Source organism: Poecilia formosa, unplaced genomic scaffold (genome assembly GCF_000485575.1).
Source record: "Poecilia formosa unplaced genomic scaffold, Poecilia_formosa-5.1.2 Scaffold356, whole genome shotgun sequence".
In the NCBI taxonomy this organism is placed as follows: domain Eukaryota; kingdom Metazoa; phylum Chordata; class Actinopteri; order Cyprinodontiformes; family Poeciliidae; genus Poecilia; species Poecilia formosa.
Genome location: NW_006800295.1, coordinates 244,301 through 272,256, shown reverse-complemented (window position 1 = coordinate 272,256; position 27,956 = coordinate 244,301). Strand labels below are relative to the sequence as shown.

General features: G+C 37.8%; 1 protein-coding gene across 1 annotated transcript in view; it reads left to right on the top strand.

Moving 5' to 3' along the window:
• Positions 1–755: 755 nt before the first annotated feature.
• The window catches only part of lrrc4cb (leucine rich repeat containing 4C, genome duplicate b), a 47,420-nt gene continuing 20,219 nt past the window's right edge, over positions 756–27,956 (top strand). Inside the window, exon 1 of the mRNA XM_007574560.2 lies at positions 756–1,904. The gene's annotated coding sequence lies outside the window, so the exon portion shown is untranslated. The remainder of the gene's footprint in view (positions 1,905–27,956) is intronic.

Genomic DNA, 27,956 nt, shown 5'->3' with positions numbered 1-27,956 from the left:
CTCCCACTCATCTGTCTTTTAAATTTTTAGTTGATCAGAAACATTATGACAGGTAAAAATTAATCTTTCTCTCTTTCTCAGTTGAATTATGGGCCTTATTGGCCTCACAGTCCAGGAGGTGTTCTAACACATGACTGATTTTTGCTTCATTATGTCTGCTAATGAGACAGGCTGTTCTCAGTTCAAATGAAACCTCACTCACTTCTCTCTATCTTCAATTCACTTAAGCTCACCTTCAGGGCAACGCCAACATGTGTGCCTTGGTGCTCTTTGCAGTGGGTGAGTTTTCTTCCTTTGTTATGTGTGTTTTTTTCTCTCTCTCTCTCCTCTGTCTCAAAGCAGATTTCAGCCCAAATGTGTTGCATGGGATGTTTGTAATTAAAAGCAACCATGTATAATGAAAAACGGCAGCAGAGGTTATGTAATGGTCTCATAGCCTGAAACTAAAGATATAAAATGATAGATATTTCTGATTTTGGTGGGCACATGCATCTGTCAGTGCTTAAAGCGGAGGAGTGATAATACCCCTACATGTTGAGTGGGAATTTATTTGAGGACGCTGACTGTGGAGATAGTCCGTTTTAGATGACTGAATAGAGAATAACGCCTGTAGGTGGCAACCATACCTCATCAACGACTGAATCACACGCGCACGCGCACTCCAGGTACACACAGGCGCATTTCCAACCCCATCAGATCCGTGCTTTATACATTAACGCTATTGATCCCCGATAATTAATGACTGCTGCGTGATTTAAATGGGAAGCGAGACGGGAAGCCAAAGTGGTCAAAGTTAAAGTGGTCCCTGGGCAATAAGGGGACCGGCGTGCACGCCAACACATGCGCAACAGACACACACGCTAGTGAGTCACAAGCGCGCACGGCAGATCTGCGCCCGGAGACGATTTGAGCGCGCTCGCTATTCAAGTCATGGACGGCAGCGAGCTGGGGGACCATTAGGAGCCGCTGGCAAAAAGCCGCTTTATTTGCAACACACGGACGTTGCAGCCTAAACCGCGCGGACTGGACCCACGCTGCCTGACAAGCGGAATTATCACCGATGTGATCAATACACCGAACGGCTTTGACGTGGGGGTGGGGGGGATGAAAAATCTCACTCCGTACAATCTTCCCCATTTTACTTGACAGAAACGCTGTGTGCCATATGCTCTGCGAATTTCAGAGCAGCCTATGGCAAGCCATTTGTCCTGATGCGGAGCGTCTGATGGTTGCAGTGGGACGGATATCCTCAATTTTATCCAATAGGCATTCTAAGGTTTTTCTGTGTTGGACGCTTTTTTTTCTCCATCTCTCGCTGCGCTGACCTTATTCACAAGGCTTTAAATAGGTAAACGTTGACTGTCATGCAGTAATGAACATCTGACTTGGGAAAGCCATTGACTGACAGTTATTTTTTTCACTTTATTTTTTGTCTGTTTTTCTTTTTTTTCTTTTGGCAGAATTTTATTTTTGTGGATTCGCCTGGGAGGCTGTTTTAGGGTGAGAAGCGGCCTGTATATATGGACTTCACTCTCCCTTTAAAAAAAAACAACAAAAAAACAACAACAAAAATAAAATAAAAATAAAAAAACTCTGCAGGATTTTCCTCCTCCTCGGTCCAGAGGAATACCTTCAAGTCCGGGAGGCTACTGCTTCTCCTCTGTGGGTTTAGAATGGTGACCGCACCGCAGATGAACGCAACTCTCAGAGTGTTTGGCGTTTTTCGCAGGCGAGCATCTTGACTTGTGATCGAGAGAGACGCGGACTGCAGCAGCCTCCAGCCCCCCTTTTCACATGGAGATTTGTGTCTCGGCGGTACTGCAAATCTCGAAAACGTGGTCGGGGGCCCTGATGAATTTTCCTGCTCTGCTCTCGCCCTCGAGTTCTTTTATTCGAAAAAATGCGTAAGTATTTCATTCAGATTTGCTCCGTTTATCCCCTTTTTCGGTTGTTCGGAACTATCTACCATCGCCACTTAAGCTCCCGATTTGGGCTTAGCTTGTCCATTTACATGCCAAGAAATATACTTTTTGCGTCTTAATTCTGTCTGTGTAGAAATGTTCAAAAATCTGTCGCATTCTCTCTCAACATTGAGCTTTGTTTTGTGTTTCAAAGGCTGTGACTGATATATAGACATGTAACGTTAAAGAAAAGGAGATCTGAGAGGTAACTGGTGCAACTAATTCAATCTTTGAGCGCTTTATAGAGACCGTGAGTCTGTATTAGTCCCTGTTGCCAGTAGGACATTACTGATAGAAAAAGGCCTACGTCATATGGTAATTCAAATTCAGTTCAGGTATTCTCAGCATACACGTTTGCAGCAAAAGGGGCGCCGGATTGGCCAGGTGAACTGGCTGGTCCATGTGAAGGGCGCTTTGAGTTTGAAGAGCAGCGAATCATGTTTTAAACAAAAAAAATAAAAATTAAAATCTTCTCCCGCATCACCCAAAATTTCACTGTATCTTATTTTGTTTTGTCCTTCTGCGTCCTGACCGTGTAGCGAAAACAAAAAAACCTTAGTCAAGCCACCCATGGGTAATGCACCTCAAGCAAAAAAAAAAAAAAAAGCTACCCCCCCAAAACGCCCACCCCTCCCTACCACAGCTTGAGAAGGTTACCCACAAGAACAGGTTGCTTTTTGAAATGTAAAATGTCAACTCCTAGAATTGTTGCTTTGGCAATGCTGCCTTAAAGAAAGAAAAAAATCTATGTGGGAGCTGTCCATCAGTGTGTGGTGCTGAAAATGCTTTGCTTGAAGTGGCTTGAAGAGAGTCCTGCATTTAGAGCTCTGACATTGCAACTGAAATTGCTGCTGCAGCCAAAAGCTTTCCACTTAAACCGTAACCGACTGATCCTCAAGTGTGCCCTACCATATTCACATCTGGCGATTTTACGGCCAGCCAGTAAAATGAAGGACAAGCTCTGAGTGAGGAGGGCTGGTTACCACGATATTTGCATGCATGTATGAGCACAGCTGACACAATCTGCAGTATCTCCATTTAAAGCTGGTTTAATTGCCTCTTTGAGAACTGAATTGTGAGGTGAGTTTTTTGTGTATTTAGGCAAATGAGTCTGCCAGGGGTTTAGTTTATTACCCATGTGAACATTTATAATTTAGAATGAGAGAAAACACAAATAGTTTGCCATTTGGGGCCTGAAGATGCTTCCTATCTTGTTATTACATGTGTCACAATTTATTTTCTACCCTATTCTTACAAATAGGCTATTGGATTTGTTCAGTGATGTTTTCTTTTTTTTTTTTAAATCCACTGACGGATTTCCAGATAGACGAATTAGAAGTACTAACACTAGGACCACACACCTGTTAGTCTCTCAGTAGGACAATTCGCCACCTGAGGAGCCACACTGAGCTCCTAAATGTTCTTGGGGGGAAAAAAATGAAGTTCGCTGAAGGGTTGTGTGCCAGCCGAGTTTCTGAAATAAGCGTTGTGTTCTGCTTGGTTGAGAATTTTCAGCCATTAAGTATGGAAAACAGGAGTTCTGAGCTTATGCAGCAGCAACGGCGGTTCTTGTCACGGCCTTTGAGTTTGCGAGTTTATCACCTTGTTAAATTGTTCAGTCATCAGGAGAGAAACAGCAGAACACAAGGAATGTGATCACCCTGACAAACGCCGTGGAGGTTTGGCATTTACCTGCCTGCCAAGCAACTGAATGGAGACAAACCACACTAGGGCTGCTCACTACAGCAGCCCCGACAGAAGCCCTCACTGTGGGAAATGAGCACTTGGGTGAATGAATTTCTCTTCATGCGTGACACACATGTAGTCAACCACTGGTAGAGAACAGGGTGAACGGTGACTCATCTATCCAAGGTTTTTTTTCTGTGTCAAAACATGGTTTTTGTTCTTGCATTACTACTCGGGCAAAAAGGGTAATTTATGATTTCTGCAGTAACATTCCTCCATAAATTTATTGTGATATGCTATATCTTTACTCCTGTGACACATATTGTGACACATTTGTCTAATCTATTTTTTCTTGCTTTTTTGACAAACAACATGAAACCTCGGTTATTTATGCTGTCATCACTCAACACCATCATATGTGTTAGAATCTTGAACTAAGTGTATTTTAACAATCAGCCCTCTTTTGATATTCCTTCTTTTTTAAACAGAGCCACAGGAGTCTAAATAATGAGCAACTGGGTCTGCCCAGGGTTTTCACACTCAACGCTAAGCCTGCTGGGATGTTAATCATCAAGTAATATTTAGGGCTGGTTGCTCACATGTGCAATTTTCTTTGTTCAGATGTTGAATAAGGACTCATGCAAATAATAATTCTTTGCTAATTTCCGCCCAAGATCCTCATGTTATAGGGTCAATGACATTAAGTTAAAGACAGATTGCATGTGGTGCAGCCAAGTCTCAGTCTAATTTTAGTTTGACATTTTCAAAAAAAAAAAAAAGAAGAAAGTCTGATGATTGTACTTGCTCAGTGCCTGGTAGTGATGGTTTTGGTATGTGTCAAAGAATAATTTTATGCTAATCATTGGTCTATAAAAGGACAAGGAATGAAAAATGATACTGGTGATTTATCAAGTGAACTTCTATATGAATTTGGAAAGGAGGGCACAGATAATCACTGGTGCAGCCCCGCCCCTTCCCCACCTGCAGCTGCATCCAGCTGGTTAGCTGACAGAAAGCTAGATCTTTATTTCTCCTGCATTTCAAAGAAGGACAGATCTATCAGTCTGTCTATGAGATAGATTTTGTAATAATCAATATTTCGTATTCTATCTGATTCGTTAATGGCAGTGAGAGGTACAAGTGATTGTTCTTTCAAAATAAAGAAATGACATAATAAAACGTTTTTGTTTAAAAATGTGTGAAACTGTGCTATTCTGAGTAAAGTTTAACATTCTTTAAGAAATTCTTACCAGCCACTGCCTAACAGGCATGTACGATCTAGATGTACTAAGAATTTGGCAGGCTGCTGTTTCAGGACTGAACCAGTATAATACTGTACTCATGGTTTATTTATTTATTTTTTTTTTGTGAAATGTCAGAAAAAGTGACAAAGTGAGTTTTTTTTTTCGTTGTAAGAAGCGTAGTATAACTCCCACAGGTTTCTGACCTGTTCAGAAGCTACAAAAAAGGTGCAACATGCTGAACAATAAGCATTCAAAAATAATATGAATAGCATCATTGTTGTTGTAATCATCTGAAATCAATATCTTCTTGTTTTAAAAGAAAATTAGATTACATCATATTTTTTTAAGGAGGGTGGTATTATGTAAAATCATATTTTTAAGTTGTATATCATGTCATAATGTTATTCCCTCATGAAAGCCCTCAGTGTTGCTTCCAAGTAGTAAATGGAATAATGGGAAGGCATGGTGTACTCAAGGTGGGATGTTGGGAAGAGCAGGAGCTTCTTAAAGAGACAGAGGCCAATTTCCAGTTGTCACATTTCTTTTTAGTTATGTTTGATAATTTACGGCATCTTTATAACCACTGAACTTAACATAGTTACTTAATTGTGCCTTAAAAAGACAATCTGTCTCTTGAAAATACACACCACCCTTTAAGTTACTGGAATACTTTGAAACTGTGGTATTTTACTCAAGTTTATCAGAAAGTGAGTTTCAGTACTTCTGCATGCTAAATATGTTATAATAATTATGAAAATAACAAAACTTTCATTTTAACACAACTGACCTTGGTCATAATTACCTTTGATTGTACTTTTGCATGAACTCTGGCTTTTTTATTTTATTTTATTTTTATTTTTTTGCTGAACGGTGTGCTGTGTAGACCCTGACTGTGGATTAATGCCTGATTTTGAAAGCTTTTGGTTTCAGCCTGTCAACGCCAAAGAAATGCTGATTCATTTCCACGGTGCTCCGCATTACACTTTCCCAGCTGGTGACTGATGGTGGCAGTCAGAGTTTTTGAGGAATATGCTTCATGATATGTAGGACCCGTTTTGTTGTTTCATCAATTCACACTGTTGGCTCATGATTCTGAATATCTCAGCGGGATTGAGGACCCAGGATGAGAGTGGGGCTAATTTGTGTAATTTGTGTCGCATGTTCTGTCTGAATAAAGTGACAAACAGCTCAGCTCAAAAAAGGCTTATTAAACGTATATAATACGGAAAAATGACTTGCCTTTATGTATATGTCTGAAGTATGCGTCCTTGTGACATAAAGAAGTGAGCGGGGAAAACCTTGAGATTGGACTGACTTCCAGCCAGCTCCATTTTGATAGATTGCTCCTGCTATCTTTCCAGTAGTACCTCTAGAAAACATGTGTTTGTGTCGAGTCAAGAGACAGGGCGATCTCAGTTGGACCACTCGGGTGTGAAAGAGTCCAAGGCATGCCAGGCTGGAGAGAGACTTAGTGTTCACTGTAGCAGCTTAAGTTATGCCTTTGTGCACCAGAAAGGGGATTATTCTCTGAATCCTGCTCTGTGTCATTCACAATTTTGCTTTTCCAAATCAACAAATATGAGTGTGGTGATGTATGAAGAGATGATATTCACTTACTGTATGTGGTATTTCATTACAATTAAATGTGACTTGTGTGGAGCCGCTGCAGTAATGCCTGAAAAAAAATATATAACTCATGGCACAAATGTCATAATTGTTTTGACTGCGACTGTTGGTGCCTTACTTCACCATCTGTGTTGTGTACCATGTGTCTGCAGTGGCCTGCAGCAGAAGCCAGCAATCAACTCTAGCGAGACGCTCTGATAGAAAGAGTATTTTCAGTCGACAGGCACCATGTTTCTGCCTCTTCAGCAACCAGCCACTTTCTGCAAATGCCATAATGACCTTTTATAGATTTCTCTACAGATTCCCAACAACCTACACACATATACAGTTTGCAATAATGCACAAGTCAACATTATTTTCTGTGATTATATACTAGATATGGCAGTGTTGTGATGTGTGGCACAGCTGAGTTCCACCCCCTGCTCTGAAGAATGCATAATCACAGTAAACAATACCCCAAGGGCAATTATGCTTTCTTTTTTTTTGCCATAACCCTCATATTTATTTATTTCTATGGGTTTCAAACTTTTATAAGTGTAACAACTTAAATAAAATTAGGACATATTAAAGCAGCAATGAAGGAAACACATAAAGCTGTTTTTCATGAGTTACTCTTCGGGATGAGATCTGAGCGCTCTGATCCCAAGCTGATAGCAGGAGATGCTGATTAATTAAGTTCAGAGTCAAAGAAATGTCACACTTCATCTTTCAGCAGTCAGCATGTTGTATTCTGTTGGCAAGGAAAAATGGGCTCTTAGATTACTTTTGCTTATAATTATGCAGCAATGCAAAATTTGTATTTACATGCAGTTTTTAAATTCACAATAATTGAGTTACTTACAAGTTACAATATGTAGCTGTAAATATTGTTTTTGTAAGTGTCAGAAACAATCGATTTATTTATTATGATTCTCCTAATCCATCCATCCATTTTCTGAACACCCTTGTCCCTCAGTGGGGTCAGGAGGGGTGCTGGTGCCTATCTCCAGCTAACGTTCCGGGCGAGAGGCGGGGTACATCCTGGACAGGTCTGATTCTCCTAATGTTATCTTAAAAAAACAAACAAACAAACAACAAAAAAAAAAGAACGGATAGGCTGTGCCACACAAACACAATTAGCCAGTCAGAGCCATGAGTGGAATCTTTATTATTTTTGCTAGACTGTGCCACCCCACTGCAATCACTCCTTTTGTTTTTGCAAACCTGGAGGCTTTACAAAGGAGCAACAAATCAATGAACATGTTAGATAGAATTAATTGGCCCGATTTGACAAATCCTGACAAAAAGTTAGAGTTTTTTTTTCTTTATCTTTTATTGTAGTAGCATAATCCCATGCTATGGTCATTTTTAATTACATTTTCTGTTGCAGTTATAGTGACATGCTTAGAGGTTTCAATTTGTACAGCAAATTTTAATATCAGACAAAGATAACCTATTTAGCACAAAAAGCAATTTTCAAATTATGACTTAATTGTCTATGGAAGAAATATATCCAAACCAAGCATTGCCTAGTTAGAAGTTAGTTCTCTCCACCTCCCATCAGTCATTTGCTGTAACTGGCAATTAGTCTTTTACACCACCGGGGAGGAATGTTGGCCCACTTTTCCTCGCAGAATTGTTTTAATTCAGCCCCATTGGAGACTTATGGGAATGAATGACCTGTTTAAGGTCATGTCACAGCAGCCCAGACAGATTAAAGTGTGGACTGAGGTTAGGCAATTTCAAAAACTTTATTTTGCTTTCTCTGAGCGATGGAGAAGTGAACTTGTGTTTCCTGGTTCATTGTCCTGCATAATGCAGGCTCTCTTGAGCTTAATCTCGCAAATTGATGACTAAACATTCTTATTCAGGATTTCCTGATGAAGAGCAGAATAAGTGATGCGATGAATATGACAAGTCGTCAAGGATACGAGGCATTAAAAGATCTCTTTACCGTCACAATACTGCTACTGAACATAATGGCTGTTTGATGTTCTTTTTCTGAAATATTGTTAGTTTTATGCTACATGTCAGAGGAGGTTCTCCTTCCAAAAAAGCTTTATTTTTTTGTCTCATCACAGGCTGTAGGGAATCATTAAGACAATAGTTTCATGTTTTTGATAAATGTGAGACAGACCTTCGTGAGGACAGCAGTGGTTTGGTCTTGGAACTCTCTCACGGCAGCCGTTTTGCCCAATCACTCTACTATTGTTGAATCATGAATCCTATCCCTAACTGAGACATGTAAGGCTTGCAGGGCTTTGGATGTGGTTCTGGGTTATTTTGATACTTTTTTGATGAGTCAGAACAATCTTGGAGCGTTTTCTGGTCAGTCCTGGTAAGATTTCCCACTGCTTCTTTTTTTCATTTCTGGTAATTTCCTCCTTTTCCCCAATTAAATGATCATTTCAATAAATTATTCTTAATTGCAACTCAAGAACAAGTCATGAAAGTGTGAGAAAAGAAACTGAAGTCTTTGATATGGGAACTAATTTTTCATAGTACTTAATTCATTTTGCCAATTGAACAATATTCCTCCTGCTGTATTTCACATTGTAGTAAACACAGACAGCAACCCCTGTATTGTCCAGTGTCCTTGGTCTTCTGTGCTGCTCTCTGCTCTCCAGCTCATCCCAAAGGTTTTCTGTGGGAATAAGGCCTGGAGAATTGGAAGGTCATAGAGGAAGATCAGTTTTGTGCGTGTTGAACCATTTCTGATTTGGCATCTTGATTTGAATTACTGTGCTGTTAAAAAAACCCTCAATGACAAACTGTTTTTAGTGAAACAGTCTGTAAAGTTCAGGACTTTCATGGTATTTTATCAAATTTATGATATCATGTATTCTAGTAACGTTTCTCAGGAAGAGACAGACCAACAAAATCAAGCATTCGCCAAACTTAACACTGATCATAGGCTGATCAGGACTGTTTTATCAACAGTATTTGTTGATGGAAAGCTCAGTTTAAATTTGATCTGTTTGCTATTCAATTGGTATTTAATCAGTTTTACATATATCAAGATAGAAAAGGTATTTGAATAGTGGCTAGGAGAAATTAATCAAACACATGAGCCATTCTATTGAGATATTTTGCATCACTTAGATTGTGATAACTAAATTACTCACAAGATAAAAAAAATAACATTATATGATTATGCAGTTCTATTTATGTTTCTTTAGTTTTGGAAAGGTTTCTTTCTAAAGGAGGACAGCAGCTTGAATTTGAAATACCAGACCTCCAGATGGAAGTAAAAATGTCTATAAATCTATTTCCCATTGCAGTTCTTCCTCAGTCCATCTGCAAGATCATTATGTTCTCTGCATTCAAGTTTTTGCCAAAATTTTGCAAATCTAGGACAGTACTGACTGTCTGTGGAGACTCAAGAAATAGTCCAGATTACATTACAAGATAAACTTTCTATAGCCGGTGAGAAAGCTGCTGGAGCGATGCTGAAACTGTCAGTCATATTATACAAGATAGCTTCTATTGTAAAGCATGTTTTGATCTATAGTCCTGCTGGGACCTTATGAGACTTAATCTGAAATGTGTTGGTTAAACAACAAATCTACTCTATACACTACAAATGCCTCCAGCGTTGTGACCTCTACAGTTTTTTTCCCCCTGCCTTTATGCTTTTTGAAAATTGAAGTGAAATTGAAGGACTTCATCGACACTGCCAAAAATCAAAGCAAGTAATTCAGCTCTTGTGGTACTACTGTGGTTTTGTTTCAGCCTCTGCCTATTATGAATAAATTAATTATTTTCAGGCTATTAAAAAAATCTCAAACCTTGCTAAATTAGGAGAGCAGGTTTTTGGATGACCAAGGTTAGTCAGATTGATCCTCAGCAGATTGTGTTTGTACACATCTCAGTGCCAATCCAGCAAGCAGTATAAGTGATATTTATTTTTTGGCTGGATATTGAATTAAAAGACTGTCGAACAGACATTAGTTTTGCTGAAGACAGTGTGTGTGAAATTGTAAACCTTCAACAGCATCATCGTTTTCTTCTTTGTGTGAAAATCTGAACTTTTCACTGCTTTGGCTTTACCCATAACCCAGGGCTTTATACACTAGAAATTTCATGGGGGATGTCCTAATGTGAGAAGTCATGGTTCTGGCCTATAACATTTTGTGGTTGAGTTTATAGTGCTAATTAGACTGAGACGCACAGAGGGCAGAGAGGAGAGAGTCAAATCCCACAAACACTTTGTGCAGCACCTGGAAATGCTGTTTCAAAACGAAACAACAAAGCGGAATCCAGCCAACACTAATGAGAGTGATGTGAGTTTTCTGCTATTTGATGCATTAAGTTAAACTCCACTGTAGGTGAAAGGAAGCCCTTGGAAGGGCTTTGCCTCATGGCACAGGCAAATCTCATTGTCTGCTTATCAGCATCGAATTTACTCCGCCTTACTGAGATATTCCCTTCGAGAATTAGGGATAATAACTGAAGTGATGACTGGCATGATGAGCCTGTATCTCTCTCATGTTCAGTTCCCCCTCCTCCTTCTTCTCCTCTCTTTCTAACTCCTCACAAATCTATCTAATTCCCCACATTTTGATGTACATTTTATCTCCTGCCAGTTCATTTGGCTTAGATGTCTGTGAATATCTTAACACCACTTAGAGTTTTCCACGCATGGACTTTCATGTTACAACTTATGAGGAACAGACAAGGATTCATGATTCATGGTGGGAGTTAACGGAGTCAGTGTAAGAATGAAATTAATATCTAGTTCATTACTGCTCTGGCAAACACCATAGAGTGAAGTTACTCCAGTCCACTAGATTGGCTTAATTGGCAAAGATAAAGGCCCAGTAACTGTTGCCAAGACAAACACGACTAGAGCGAGATGGGAAATTGCAGGGATGACAAGCTTGTCTCTTTAGTGTGTTGTTCCTCAGCTACATCTTTACCCTTTTGTGTTAACACATCTTTCACCTATACTGTTTAGTGGCATTTGAGGGACTCATAAAAAACACTGCAAGAACATCAAGTTCCTCTCTTGTGATGTTCAGATTTTGGTGTAACTCCCTGGTTGAAATAAAAGATTGTCCTCTTCAATTACTAAATAAATGAGGGGGGAAGGGAACTTCTCTTTGTCATTGTCTTGATTCCTCAGTATTATCACATTACCAGTGAAGTTTCAGTGAGTTTATTAGATTAATGAGAGTTACCACAGTTGTTTGATATTTACCCTCCTGTGTGATTGTTGCAAAATGATTGAATATAGATTCTCCGAGTCATGATTCTCTTTAAAATACTTAAATTCACCTTCTATTCAACATTTTGGCTTTACTTTGTAGCTACAAAAACAGGATATCAAAGGTATTGTTCACCACTAACATCTGGACCAATATTATACATTTAGTTTAGTAGTTGGCTCTATCTTACTTTGCTCACATAGGGTTTTTATGGGAACATAACCTTTGATGATGTATAATTTTGTTTTTTATATTCCTATCTACCATGTTGTTTGAATATTTTTTAGGATTTAGCACATGACAACGTTGAATGTAATGTTCACGCCTTCAAAAATCACTCATGGACCGCTGCCTTACATAACTATGCTGTTAGGACAACTCATGGTCCAGAAACAAAACAGGCTTTACCACTTAACCTAGAAAGAAAATGTTTGTACGTCGTGCTGCAAAGCAAAATGCTGCTTCAGTATTCTGTTTTTTCAAATAGCTATATTACAATTCAAGACAGTTCATTATAAAGTCACCACATACTTGCTCAGTAACATGTCTTCAAACAAATCTATTTTTTTATTGCAGTCAACATGATGCAAAGATTTGAGTTATTTCCATAAACACAGGGCAGTAGCAAACATTTTTGCATTATGGTGACTACATCTCTATCCAAATCACGGTCTTTGAAATCCATCCATGAATGCCAGCTGTAAAGAATTTTAGGTGTCAAGTTAACACATTTTGCTTGTCATTTTTTTGCACTTTGTCCCCACTGCGAAGAAAACCGCAAGTCACATAAACTGACAAGACTAGGGTCTGTAGAACATTTCACCCCTAATAGCAAGGGTAGCGGGTCAATCCTTGGCCCCTCCAGATGCTTGTTTAGCCCTTTCACATTCACACATAAGCCACCTTGGATCAGCATATGGTCCTGAAGGAAAGATGCATTTTAAGGTTTTAATTACTATTTCTTATCAGGGAATTAGAAAAAAAAAACGCTAAGTATTAAGGTTTAGGTTAGAAGGGCAAACCTTGTCTGGTTAGGTTTTTATTACCAAAAATGGCATTTTAAACACTTATGACCATCTGCCTACAGGACACCAGATTAATTAACAAAGTACTCAAGATGTTAATTAGTAATGAAAACAATCATTAGGTAACACACTGGTGTTCAGTGAGTGTAAAACACTTCTGTGTAGTACAAAGCCAAAGCAAAATTTTGCTGGCTCATCTAACTAGCACCTGCAGCTTGGACTTTAATTATCCAGGCAGGAAATCCTGACACAAACTAGGGAGTCGCCGTTATCACACATTCTGAGCCCATTAATAATGATCGAGAAAGCAGTGCTGCTTGACCACTTTACCCACAGCTTGTTGTGCCGCATTTTCATTTAACAGGTCCTGTCATGTGACTGGATGAGCATGCATCACTGTCTTCAGTATTGAGTTTAACACTGTTGAGAGACAGCTTTACTCTGCTTTACTCTGCTTGTTCAAATGTTTCTCAAAAAACATTTGAACAAGAGACACAATTGGATTTTACATAACAGACAAAAGGAAAGTTCAATATAGATGTGAAGAAGAAAGAAAATACTTTAGAAAACCAGATTGTTGTCTTTACACTGATACCCATCAGTTAAATTGTTTTCAAGTTGCCTAATTAGTAAATCATCAAAATATATGTATTTTCATCTCAGCATAAACATAGTCATTCTGTGAACGCCTCAGAGGTTTGTTGTGGGATATTAGTGAACAGTGAAGACAAAGTAACGCAGCAGCATACAGTCACCGGAAAGCATATAGCAGAGTTAGGCTAATAAGCTTTGTCTGAAAATGGACAAAGCTTTCAGACAAAGGGTCTGAAAGTCTGAAAATGGACCCTCAAAACTACCTTCCTATCAATAGACGCTTTTCCTCATAGACTAACATCCTTGGCAAGTATAACATTAAGGCCCTCAGGTGTCTGTCACTCTGTGGAGGTCTGCATATAGTTGAGACAGATTTATCATTAATTTTTGGCAGACATGTCAAAGATCCATTTTTATAGTCGTGTACACTCGATGTCACACAGTAAGCTGCTCGGCACAAAATCGTTTTCACATGAAACAGTTTTGTATGTTTGCACAGGGTGTGGCAGCCACCGCCCTGACAGGGTGGCTGCCCTGATAGATAAGAGATGGGGCTACATGCCAAACCAGCTCATCAAGCTTGCTAGTATCCATTGGGATTGTGGAAAATCAAGGAATCTGTCATGAGAAATGTATGCAGTCAGTATGTCCGAATATAAAATTCTAATTGTCTGTTGATAGTGCGAAGCCCATTTTAATTCTAGGAGCAACAACAAATCCATAGTTAAAAGAAAGCTGTGTAGGGAACTCAGCAAACATTTGGAAGAAGGTGCCTTGGTCAAATAAAATGACAGGCAATGACAAAAATTCATCAGAGACACAGAGTACAGTTTATATAACAAAATTATGCCATTGTGAGCCAGATAAAAAGCATCACCCATACCCATTAGTTTGCCTACCAGTATCATCCAGTAGTGGTTTGTCATTCTTGGACGGTGATGATATGTCGACTATGTATCATGAGTCATTTATTATAGCACAGAGTGGCTCAGCTAAGGGGCATATGGCCATGTTGGATCAGAGCCATGCTGCTTAAGGCGGGGTAAACGGATGGGTAGAGATTGGTGGTGCATTAGCTGTTTAACTCTGCATCGTGTTTCTGAGTTGCTCTACAGTAATCTTTGCTGTTTATCCACGAGGGGTAAATAAAACATAACCATCTCTTTTTTCTGTTCGGTGATAGTAAATAGGTGTTCTTAAGGAATCAAGGCTATGACACTGTAAATAAGTATAGTCTATGTATGAATAACAGACAGAAAAGTGAAACATGGAAAAAAGGAGCGTGCTTTCAAACCTTTAAAGTATCCTTGGCAACAAAAGACTGCATTGACATGGCGTTCAAAGCAGTTTGCCCCAACACTGACACACAGCTATGCCTGTGATCGGCAGTGATTGGCTAAATGCACCAGAGAAAAAGGTGCTGCAGAGCTATGGAGCTGACGATGGACTGTGTGTGTCGACTGTTGATTATGAGGAGAGCCTGTGGTTCCATCTATTTCATATTCATGAGCCAAATGGTGCACGTTGTAATATTCATGGACAAATTAGACGTTGAAAACACCAGTATGAGTAAGGCTGAATGCAGAATGCATAGGCTGTCATAAACCTCACTTTCACTTTAAATTCCTCAACCTTGTCAAGGCCCTCTGGATGGTTCCGGATTTTGTTTCTCCCCATACTTAATCCCAGCGTTGGTCTCCCTGCTGAGATGAGCAACCGATGCTGAATTTGTCCTAGAGAAATTTTGTGTACAGGAATTTCTCACTGTAAATGTTACAGCATTTTTTTCACCATCTACAAGACAGCCTATGTTTTTTTTTTTTTTCTCCATTTCTTTCTGTACAATTGCATCCTGTTTTCTGTACAAGGGGTTGAGTACAGACTGGCTTGTAAGAGAACAGCTTTGTTCTGCCTCTCTGATCAGCTGGCTTGCTAGTAGTCGGGTGGGAGCAACAGAAGTGTGTCCAATCAAGCTGAGCCCTGTTTTAAAATACCCTGCAGTCCTTGGGCAGAGGCCTTGTTTATGACCCAAAATTGAGGAGATGGGCCTGGCCCTATTCCAAAACCGAAAGCACATATATCCCGTTTGCGAATATCCAGAGGACAGTGAAGCACAGCAAGGTGGCCCCATGAGACACCTGCACATGTGATTCAGTTTACGCGTGTGAGAGAGAGAAAGTGTGTGCTGTAAACCTGCTGTATTACCTTCCAAGCCTGGGCAAAGAAAACTAAAATGCCAACTAAATAATAAACATCAGGTGAAAGACGGTGTACTTAAAGGCCAAGAAATAAACACAAATAGATCTGATTTGCCTCCTTTTAGATTTCTTCAGTTTTAGTTTTTGGACACATTTAAATTTATCAAATCATCAAACAAATTCTATAAAAGATACCTTGGATGAAATAAAATAGCAATAAAAAGAATAAAATTCATATTTTATTTGTTCAAAATTATCTTTATTACTCATGTGAAAACACTTTTTTAAGTCGACTCAAGTTATTAAATTGTACTGATGAGCTTACATGTGGAAGTGTGACAAAAAGAGAATGAGAAAAAAATCTAAGGAGAAAAATACTTTATCAGGGTACTGCAATTAAAGTAAAGTGCCAGTGCTTTATAATAACCATACGCAAATCTAGATTAATCACTGTGATTACTGTAACTTATTATTGTGATGGTGAGGATTTATGGGACATTTCACCCATTAGGTGATCAAAGTGTTTTACACCACATTGACTCCTGTTTACCCAAGAACAAATCCACATTGGGGAGGTCACAATTACAAATAAATCTCCTTCGGTGTAAAAATCCTTCTGAAAAGCCTTTTAAAAACTTAATGATCTTTAGAGTCTTGTATACTTGACCCATTAAAGTGTGGATATAAAAACAAACAGATTATAAAACATTTCTATATGAGCAGTTTGGAGAATAGGTGTCTACCGGAAAATCTTTATGGTGTTTGTTAAGCGTTTGGAGTGTGGTTTTTAATAATTCAAATATAAAAAGAAAAGTTCATACTAAACACATCACAGTGATAAATGTAATGTCTTTATTTCATTTTACTTTGAAAAGTTATGGCCTATGTTTTTAGAACATTTAAAATTCAGTTTAAAAGACAGTTAATATTATATACCACTAATAGGAAAAATAAAAAATAAAAAATCATTAATGCAGAAATATTATCCTACTGAAGAGTATGTTCATGTACTGTGCAGAATAAGCCCTCAGTATTTCTTTTGGGGCTACTTTTGATTTTGTAGCTGCATCAATGTGGTTTGGCACAGAGGTGAGCAGCTTGTGGCTATTCTGAGTTTTTTTTACTAGCAGCCTTCAGCCTGTCCTCATCTTTCTTGTGACAATACGCCATAGGTTCTTTAAGTGGTTTGGGTTAGATGAGGTTGATGGCAAATCAAGCCCATTGATACGATGGATTTTAAAGAGTGACCAGTGATAAACCCTACAGGAAATAGAATTAGCATCTCAAAAGTTTTCTAAACAGAGAAAAACAGAAAGTGCTCTGAAAGTTCCTGGTAGACAGCTGCACAGACATTGGACTTTCTAAAACACAGATGATCAGCTCTATGAAAATCATGACTGACTGCCAAAACCCTCAAATAATTTGAGCTCTGCTCTCCTCTCTTCCTTCAGAAGAGTGTAAAATGCTAAATTCCTCAACCTTGGAATTAAGTTTTTCACCTAAAAAGAAAACTTTGAGCCATTTAAAAAACCTTGATGTAAGACTTTTAATTATCTTCACACGGCTGTGGTTACCCCTGCACCTTTTTCTGCCACACGTTTCCCTTTCACAAACCTTTCCATCAGTTCTGTGAGATACTGACTGGCATTGGTAACTATCTGCATGTCAGATGTTAAGTCTACAGAATACCTTAACATTGTGAGAGACATATGTAACTAACATAGCAATTATATTAATTTATAATCATTTTAAACGTGTCTGTCCACTACTTAAGCAATACAATCCAATTTATTTAATTAAATTGTTAAAATATATATTTTTTGTTTTTAATGATTTTTTTTAATTATTCATTAAAAGCTATGGATACATCAATGAAATCTTTTACATTAAAAAAAAAAAGCATAAATTATTTCACTCCATTAAAATTCTCTTTTTCAAACAGGATACATGCCTTGTAGAGGCTGTCACATCCATCAGGGCCATATCCAGAGCAGCTGGGTGCTGACCTCAAGTCATGCACATTGACCAGTTTCCGTGTTGTTGGATCCCAGTGTTGATGTTTGAGCTGGAGTGGCTCCATGCCAGCATCGTTCACAGTTTTTTCCTGCCGTATGGTGATCAATAGGCATTAGCTTGAAACAAGGAGTTTGTTCAGTGAGTGACCGGCAGTTCTCTTCGTTTTGACACAGAGTCTTACAAATCCCACTTCTCAACAATTTGTTCTCAGACACTCACCTGTCACTAAAGGCAGGCGATGCCTCTAAATATGTATGGCCTAAAGCGGATGCTTCTTCTCTCTTGTTAAGACAGAGCGAAAAGGAATTCATCCAGTAAGACTAGTAACTTTGAGAATGCAGTCTTTAAACGAAACTTCTATGGTATTTGTCATTTTTATGCAACAGCTGTTGATCTCTATTCCAGAAAATCAGAGAGACTCTGCAAATTAGAAGACTTATTGAATGGCAAGAAGTAATTTTATTTTGGGCTGTTTAAATTCATACTTAAATATTTATGACCTCAACATGTGGATGTTTAACATGAGCAGTTCAATCCTCACTTGTGCTAAAGAAGTGCATGTAATCCAGCCTTTTGTCTTAAGCCTTGAACTAGTTAGGCTGTGTTTGTTCACGCTAATCTTTCAGCACAAACTAAAATTAGCAATATGCATGGCTTTGAGCAGCCAAATCCAAATACTTGCACTGCTGCTCTCCATAACAAAGCCGTTGATATTTTTCTTTCCAATTACTACATTGTACATGATGCAAATGCAGCTCTGGTTAAATTGATTTTCTTTCATGTCTCTATTGCAGTTTACATTTGTCTTTGCAACAACACATAATAACTCCTAAGCCAATTTACACAAGTCTGTGCCTTGGCTCTCAAGATAAATAGACACACAATCATACAAACATGGAAACTGCCCATGCAGAACTGACTGGATAACATGAACAATGGAAAAACATGGTCTTATTCAAATATATTGTATTATAACATGGCTTAATTTTGATAATGCAGCGTCAGTATGGATATAGTGCATTAATTATGAGATGGATTTCGCACCGCAAAGATTTGGTCCGTCAGCGGCCCACTGCGCTCAAGGTTAATCGTTTTAAGTTCTGTTCTGTCTTCTACCTCGGCATGAGAGAGAAGACGATTGGAGAGATACCACAGCACCATTCACTTTTATTGGGATTAATATGCATTTAAGCAATAATTTTATTAAACATTGATTCTTCATTGCAGAAGTCCCTTACTCTGCTTTAAGCAGTTTCTCCAATTATCTACATAAGAGCTGCCGTTTCTCTTTTTTTCCCCCCCACTAATATCACAGCTAAAAAGAAAAGGAAAGCAATAGATTTACTGAGGAGCCGAGAGTGGAAAAAAACTGGATTAAATGTTTTGTGGAGCTTCAACCCTTAAAAGAGGCTCTTGGCTGTATAAGATGAAAATAGGCATTTGACATTGCAAAGGGACTGCAGATAGAGGAAGGCCATTTCAGACATCAGCATGTTAGCTTGTCTCAGTCGTTTAGAGGATTGCTTGTGTAATGCCATCTGTATTCACGGGATGAACACCCACTTTTACACCAGGCAGAGAGAGAGAGTGGAGAGGAGCAACAGTGGCTTAAGCCAACATCTATTGCTGCCTTTCAGTCCTCAGTTCCTTCATGTACATCTTGCTTTTGTCCTTTGGCACTAAGGTGCATTTGGGACATGCTATGTGGAAAATATAGCAATTAACATATTAAGGGTAAAAAGAACCCATTTGCTGAGTAGAATGGGTTCTTTCTTCCAGCATCCTACTTGTTAAAGACTCAAGTCAAGAAAATGTTGAGTAAAAATATGGCCCGTTTTTATTTTTGTAACTTTATCATGTGATTTCTTATTATTCCACTTTTATTTTTTTCTTCACTAAATTCGCTTTCTTAGAAAAAGTGACACATATACCCCCAGACCACCGAAACGCTGTGAGAAGTGTTGTCTAAAAGCTTTTCAGAATTTTGAGAAACCTGTGACATTCTGGTGATGCTCCAAAAGTATACTGAATGTTACAGATACAAAAGGCCCAAAATGTTGACACTGACATTGAAGTGCTCTTCAATAATCATCGAAATACCCTCCCCCCCCCGAACCCCAGCTTCACAGCACTCTATTAGCTACATTTGATGGTGATCTGTCTGGGGAAAAAAAAAAAAAAAGTTGTGCCATTTCATTTATAAGTGCTTTTTATACTGGAATAACAATAATACTCACTCTGCCTTTGGCTTGCACATGGTTTATTTTAGTGGTTTCAAAAGTGTTATGTATGTTAGCAGTTCTTGTATCTTTATTTTAAAATCTTTCTGTGGCTGCTGGCTTTTCTGCAAAGTTCAAAGGATGATCCTGTGTTTATTCCAAACAAGCTTTTCTACTGCAGGTCTTATAAGGCAGAAATATAGTTTTTTTTTTCTCTGCGACAGGCTGGCGACCTGTCCAGGGTGTACCCCGCCTCTCGCCTGGAGCATTAGCTGGAGATGGGCACCAGCAACCCTCTCGACCCCACTAAGGGACAAGGGTGTAAAGAAAACAGATGGATGGATTTTTTTTTTTTTCTGACTTCAACTCTTTGCAAGTTTTTAGCTTCTTTAAAACCTAAAACACATTGAGTGTTTTTAAAATCAAATAATGCAATCATACAACCAAAGAAAAGCAGTTGTTCAATTTGAGTGTCTGGGTTTAATACACAATCTTTATAGAAATATAAAACTGAATGAAATAAAAACAAGAGCTCAAATGTACAAAATATCTCACTGTATCATGATCTCACAACGAAAACAGCTCATTATTTAAGTTCTCTGTTTCTGCTGGGGTGATGAGCACATTTCAGAACTCCAGGCAAAAATGATTTTCTTAGTGACTTTCCAAGCTATTACATCAGTTTTGCTGATGAAGCAGAGACTAAAATGACAAGTAGGTTAAACAACAACAGACTCAATATCAAAGAACGCCAAGAGAAAAAAGACAAATACTTTAACCTCTGAAGAGACACAGAAGATTATTTGCCAATGTTGGTTAAGGAATCAAATGTCTACCACATTGACAAAATGGTTTAGAGTCATGTTTGTTTCACCTATGTCAATCACACCTGGCTGGATTTCAGACTGATGGTTCTTGCCTGTGGCAGTGGTGACAATGCTGCTTCTCTCAAAACATTGCAGATGGACAACATTTACTCTTTTCTTTTTCTTTGGAAAGAAACAAAGGCTGACCAAATAACTTACAAAGCTTCCAAATGCATTCCCAGTTCTTGTAGTTTCTCACCTAGGGTTACCATACGTCAGTGCATTTTATTAAGAGTATCAGATTGTGATACATTCTGCGACAGGCTGGCGACTTGTCCAAGGTGTGCCCCGCCTCTCGCCCGAAACGTTAGCTGGAGATAAGCACCAGCACCCCTCCCCACCCCGCTAGGGACAAGGATGTAGGAAAATAAATGGATGGATGGATGGATGGATGGATGGATGGATGATACAAACAGTTTCAGTAAAATGACCCCCTCCCTCAGGTTCAGCATTCAGTAAACCTACATCAGGGCTACAGTAGAATGATCTAGATCAAAGCACATTCATAATTTGGAATGGAACAGTCAAAGTCCAGATCTAAGGTCCAACAGCTTTTCATTTTTTGCAACATAATTCAGTTTCTTTATTCGTTTGATTGGGGTTTATAAAGTATATTTGAATTCATTTAAATTGAATTTAAGTCCCACTAGGAAATTACTGCTCACAGATGTTTTCCATGTAGTCTGACTGAAACTGGGTTATTTTGCAAAGGAGGACATACAAAAACTCCAGATAATGAACAGTCTTCAGTTACTATGTTGAGAAGCTACAGTCACTTTTCTGTAACATGGCAACACAGAAAAGAGTAAAGCAGGGCAATCACTGGGCACACATGTAAAATAGTTCATATGGTGAAGAGAAGGAATGTTAACAGGGAAAATGACTGCAACAAGATTAGCTTTGTGTCAGCATTGTTTGTAAGCCTGATTCTGTTAGAAATGCCTGCCACATTTAACATTTATCTTTCACAAGGGCACTATAGTATTTAAATAAATTAGTGTGTTGTAAGAATGGAAACCAAGAGGACCATTAGAGTTTGTGTTTTTTGTTGGCAGAAGATGCAGTCACATTTCTAGGGAGGAAAAATCAGATACAAGAGTGCTTTTAATTTTGTGCTTGAAAGGCATGGTAATTATGTCCTTCCTTGCTCAGGGAATTATTTGAAAGTTTCTTTCTTGTCTCCTAAATTGACTGACCAAATATGTCCTCAGCAGTTGTGTGTCCACCACAACCAGGCTGTTAATTGACTTTTAATTCTCCGTGTTGCTATGGTGCTGTTAATTTCAACAAGTGAAAACAAGAGCCCAAAGCAATGCTAATGAAAACGTGTTTCTTTCATACAGACTGCGAGATCAGGTAGGACCGATCTGTGTTCCCATTTAAATTTTAATGTTCAGCCTTCTCCGCTGTCAGGTCTCATAACACTACAGAAAACAACCCACACATGATGCAGTTGCTATATGGCACCCTGCATCTCCTTCTCAAAAGGTCTTTTATTCTAAACATGTAAACAAAAAAAACAAATCTCATTTAGATCCAAACCTAGTGATTAGTGCTGGAAGGTGACACGTCTGCATCCGTATTTGTTGATAGGTATGCAAAAAATGAAATCTTCCACATTTATCCTATATCTGACAGAGACTATTAGTCTAATGGTTACAATAAAAAAATAAAAGAGAAACAAGTGTTACCAACAGACATCAGTACAGCAATCAGAAGCAGGCCACAACAGGCAATCCTGCTGTCCTTTTGCCCACACAGACTGAACAATGAGGTAATGATTAAATTATACGTTCAATGCTAATAATTATTAAAAGCTATTATTATTATTATTATTATTAATGTATTTTGGAATGTCACCAGCAAAGTCATGGGTTAAATTACATTTTAGGTATGTGTTTTTATGACATACTTGGGCACATTACAAAATAAATTAGTAAAAAAAAAATATGTAAATTGATCCATTAGGCTAATTACTAAATGTATATTTGACAATGCTAATGTATCTTCTTAATTAAAAGTTTCATTAGATTTTCAATAAAGAATAGAAGCAACAGTTTCTTATTTATGTGTTGTATGTTATTTATAGGCCATGTTGCAAATTTGCATTTTCTATTTTGGATCCACTCTCATGTGAGAAAACTGTTACCCCGTGCACTTGTGGCACTAAAGCAGTCCTCAAAGCAAGCTGAGGCATTTAAACATGAAAACATGATTTATAAAACCCCGAAGCATGAGCACCGAAAAAAAAAACAAAACAGCTCCTTTAAATATTGTACATAGAAAACCAGTCTATCATAGCTCATTCCATTTTAGAGCAAGCTCTCATTTTAATTACTACACATGGTGAATTAGCTAATGAATAATGAATGGATTCCTCATACTAAGTGCTCTGACTGCTAATGCACTAGCAAGTCTGTCACTCTACAACCCTCTCACACACTGCCAATGCTGCTTTCAGATTCTGTCCCTTTTACCCTCTTCTACCAAGTCTGATTCACACACAATTTCTCCCCATCTCTCAGCGTTTCTCACTCTCACTGAGATTTGATTAGATTTTATTCTGTAAGGAATTATTTAGTGATGAGAGTAGAGAATGGGAGGGAGACAGAGAAAGGCTCCAGGATAGAGGGAGATGGATAGTGGTTCTCGAGGGAGTGAGGGGGAAGGAGAAAGGTGCTTCGAGGAAAGAGAGTGGAAAAAGCTTCCAGGATTAAGGTGAAGTGCAGCTGCACACATGCGGAGAAAACCCATGAGAGACGATGTGTTAAATGTGCTTGGAATACTTAACATCAAAATTCTATGTCTTTAATTGTGGGGAAAATATTAGTAACAGGGAATTGCCCATGCACGGCACAGCATGTTTCACCTTACTGGTTGTTCAAAACACATCGAAACCTGAGGAAGTGATTATATGCAATTTATTTTGGATATTTCACCACTTACCAGTGTCAGGTTCCTCTATTTGCTCTTGCATGCTTCACATTTCACAGAGCAAAGAAAGATCTTTTATTTGGGAAATCAAAATTAATGCCATCCAGTTTAAAACGATGACTTTTAAAAAAAATAGAATTATAATAAATAATTTCAAAACTTTTCCAATAATGTCACATTTATGATGTATAGTTGAAATGAAATAAAGAGTTCTTCTTGGAAGAAACATATATTAAAAACTGTTCAATATCATACAGTGTTTCACCTGGTGTTATGTGTATCAGGCGTGAGAGAGTTACTCCTGCTGCTACTGACATGAGATTACAACTAAGTTTTTTAGTTGATGCATTTAAGTGACACATTGAACACCTGCAAATTGATGCCCAGTCCTGCACCTCAATTTTTTTGTAATTCAGGACAGATTGTGCATACCACCTCAAAATGAAGGACTTGGAAGATGTTGCTACAATATGCCTGTTTGGTGCAATATTTCTAGACCATCTACTGCACCAAAATACCCATCAAGAATAAACATCACATTGCTTCCTCGACTCATACGCTCAGATCCAACTTTCCAAAGCGTAACAATAACTCGCCCTTTAACGCTGCCATCAAAAGAAAATTTGACGCATTTAAAAAAACAGAGATTCTCACCTGCTTTGCAGATTTTTGCCATACATTCTTTTTTGTGCGTTTATTGTCTCCTGGTGGGAGTTAGTGTTCATCCACCAGCAAGCACATGTGGTTTGACATGTGCCTGCGTCAGAAACACATCTTATGAAGAGCTTTTGTCAAGTTTTGCATTTCATAAGAGAGAACTGAAAGTAGACATGATGCAGGTGTTTAAATAGACTAAGAAAATTAATGACATAACCTGTGAACATGTGCTACTAATATATGCATTTCATCGGAAGTCGCAGGAAAGGTTCCCCAAGGCTCCATCTTGGGGCCACTAGTAATTAATATCTTCATGCTTCTGCTGGCTCTGATTGTAGCAAGTAAAAAAAGTGAGTTACCAGAGCTGCTCAGATGATACGTAGCTCAATGTCACCAGGCGATTCCGAGCCCATCCAAACACCGAACAGATGCATAGAACAAATCAATGCATGAATGTGCCATAACGTTCTCCAAACTGAAGTTATTATCCGTGGACTTGAAGAGGATCAATCAACAGCCAGCACACAGCTTCAGTTATTATAGCTAAAGCAGTGATTGGACCTGAAATCTGGGTGTAGTGATGGAACAAGGCCTGAACCTTCAGAGCCACATAAACCAGGAAAAGGAAAAAAAAAAAAAACAATAAGGAAAGCTGAATTTTATTTCAGGCTAATTATATTTAATATAATCATGGTAGGTGTGAACTTGCAAAGACTGACTGCTGAAGATGAATCAGAATGTGCTTCAGCAAAGTGTTAGTTTAGGTTGGCAGACTTATGTAATGAGGTTATAACACCTTTTTTATTTTTTTATACTTTCCTCAAGAACAGATTTTTCTGCTGTCTTGTTGAATTCTACAGATAAAATGTCATATTTCATGTGGAAAAGGTTTTTAGTATAACAAAACCTGCCATTTTATCAAGTGTGTGTGAACGTTTTATAGCTCTGGGTTCAGTCTAAAAGAGTCTAAATAATGAGCCTGCCTTCAAAAGCAGAATCTAACTTTCATTGCCTTTCTTTATTTTGACAGAAACTATTTAAAACTAAGCTTTGATATTTTTTTTTTCTAAATTAAAACTTTTTGTTTCTTTAAACAAACTAAATGGCATAACCTAAACCAACAGCCTGTTGCACTAAACTTTAAATGAAAACAAAATAATAAAAGCGTTGTCGCATGAGTCTTTCGAAGGCAGCTCATATGACTCCTGTGTTCAAGTCGTACCACTAAACATCCACCTCATTACTTGCTTTGTATGCTTTATTCATAAGGAAACACTTCAGAATGAAAAGAGCACTTGCTGTTGGCGTCTGATGTTGTCCCAGTACAAACTCAAAATGACACCTTGCACATATGTATGTTACCGTGGGGTTTTATTAAACAGCATTTGGCAATCTGTGATGCAGGAGAATGTGTAACAGTCATCACTAATGGGCTACTAGAAAGGTGTTGCAGCATCTATTTATTTTTTTATTTATTTACTGCAGTATCTGCATAGTGTGTTACTTATGTTAATTAATTAAGACATGTTTTACTCAATGAAAAGGGGTAAATATTATATATATATATATATATATATATTATTATATATATATATATATTAATGAGTCTTCCAAATTGGCTGTGAATGACAATAGGAAATCTGCAAAAAAAATAGAGGGATATTATCTAAAATATATATATATTTTTTTTACTTCATATAATGTTATAATATTTTCTCATCAAAAACTTATCTGGAATGTTGCTTTGATTCTTGTTTGCATGTTTGAGGAATTCTTCAATAATCCCTGGCAGCCATTCAGTTTTCCCTTTTTCGACAAAGCTCTTCCTTAGAACTGCAGTCTCCATCTGAGTCTCTGTTCCACAGAGCACTCCGGCGGACTAGTGGGAGCAGAAATTAGCTGCTGCTGCTAGTCCCAACACCTCTTGGAACTGCTGAGCTTATCATACAGACTTATCAATCTGGTGCTTCTAAAGATTTATGTTAATTGCATAAAGAGAAGTATTGCTGAAATGATGTGCTGATGTTGCTGACAGTTGGAAAGAGTACAAGCTACTTAAAGAGACAAAGGCCCAATTTCAAGGCATCAAATCGTGAAGTAATTTTTTTAAAAGTTATGTTGCATATAGGCAGTGTTTTTATAATAACTAAAGGTAACATAGTTACTTAATTGTGCAATTAAATGGCACTATGTGTCTGTAAAATACATAATACCTCCCTTTTAAAACTGTGATAACATAAAATCTAAACATTTAAAAATGGCTAAATAATTAATACAGTTATGTGTTGATTAGTTATTTAGACTTTTACGGAAAACAAATTCATTGACTTAGTTAATTTTCTTTTAATGAAAGTACATATTTCTAACATCACTACCAAATAAATTTGCTAGAGAAATTTGTAAAAAATAAAAATAAAAAGGCAACATTTGCTTTAGATTTCTACTGAACAGAGAGAGAGAGAAATGGTATGCACTTAGATACACTAGCACCACTCAGTCCGATTACAAGTGAGTTAAGTGACCTGGAGAGTCTAAAGTGCCCGTAGGTGTAAATGTGTTTTCCTGTCTATATGTGTCATCGCTGTGATAAAAAGAAAACATGTCCATGGTGGTTTTCACCCAATGGATCACTGAATAGTCTCCAAATCCAAAGGGTGGCAAAAGTAAAAAAAAAAAAAAAAAAAAAAATGTGCATAAGTAACTTTACTGAAAATTCCACTAAAGCTAATATGTTTGAAATAATTGTACATATTTAAAACTGATCAAGAGGTTAAAAAAAATAATCTAGATGACCACATGACGTTTCATTTAAAAATTCCAAATACTGTTTGTAGTACATCCACCTAAACTCATAATGTTAAAAAGTACATTGAAAGTCATTTGCTTTTTTTTATTTTTATTTTTTTATCACATTTGCTCATGAAAGTGTATGCAGAATTTGTCAAGTTTGTCAGGAAAAATTCTCCATTTTGGCTGAAACTCTGTTAAACAAACCTAGTCCTAATTTATTTTTAACCCTTTTGAAACATATAAAACCTGAAGTTGCTGTACTACAACATGTTGACAGCGTTTCGTTACTATGGTTACTTGCCATATGTACAGAGTTTGTAGAATTTGTTTGTATAATGTGACAAGAGTTGCTGACAATGGGGATGTCTCATTGAACTGCAGCCTCCCTCAGGTCATTGTTTTGGTTTTCTGGACAGGAAAATTGATCCAAATCACAGCTGGCAGCTGTTTTAGGAAAAACAACCACTGTGAACTACATACCCAGGTCCAAACAGTGGGGAGTGAATGTTATGAAATGATACGTAGCATTTTGCAGGTAAACGGCCATATATGTTTTCATAATTGGACTTAACCTCATCATACTGCATGGGTTGACACTTGTTATTTTTTATGTCTTCTAAGTAGATATAATAATAATACAAATATAACTGCAAATAAACAAATGTATTCATCACCCTGAATGTAGTAACCCAACGGTGTCTTGGCATTCATTTTTGTCATATGCCTTATGGATTGAGGAAAACCAAAATATTGTACAAAGCATCTTAATATACGTCCAAATTTGACTCCATAAAAACAGTTCATATTTCACATAGATAAAAGTTTAAGCTTGTCGTTTTATTAAATTGTTGTATCTTTTAATAATTTTGTATTTTGTTGCTGTCAAATCATGCTTGTTATGCTTACATTACTAGTGGGGAACATCCTTAAAATACTTTGGATTCATGACATTTT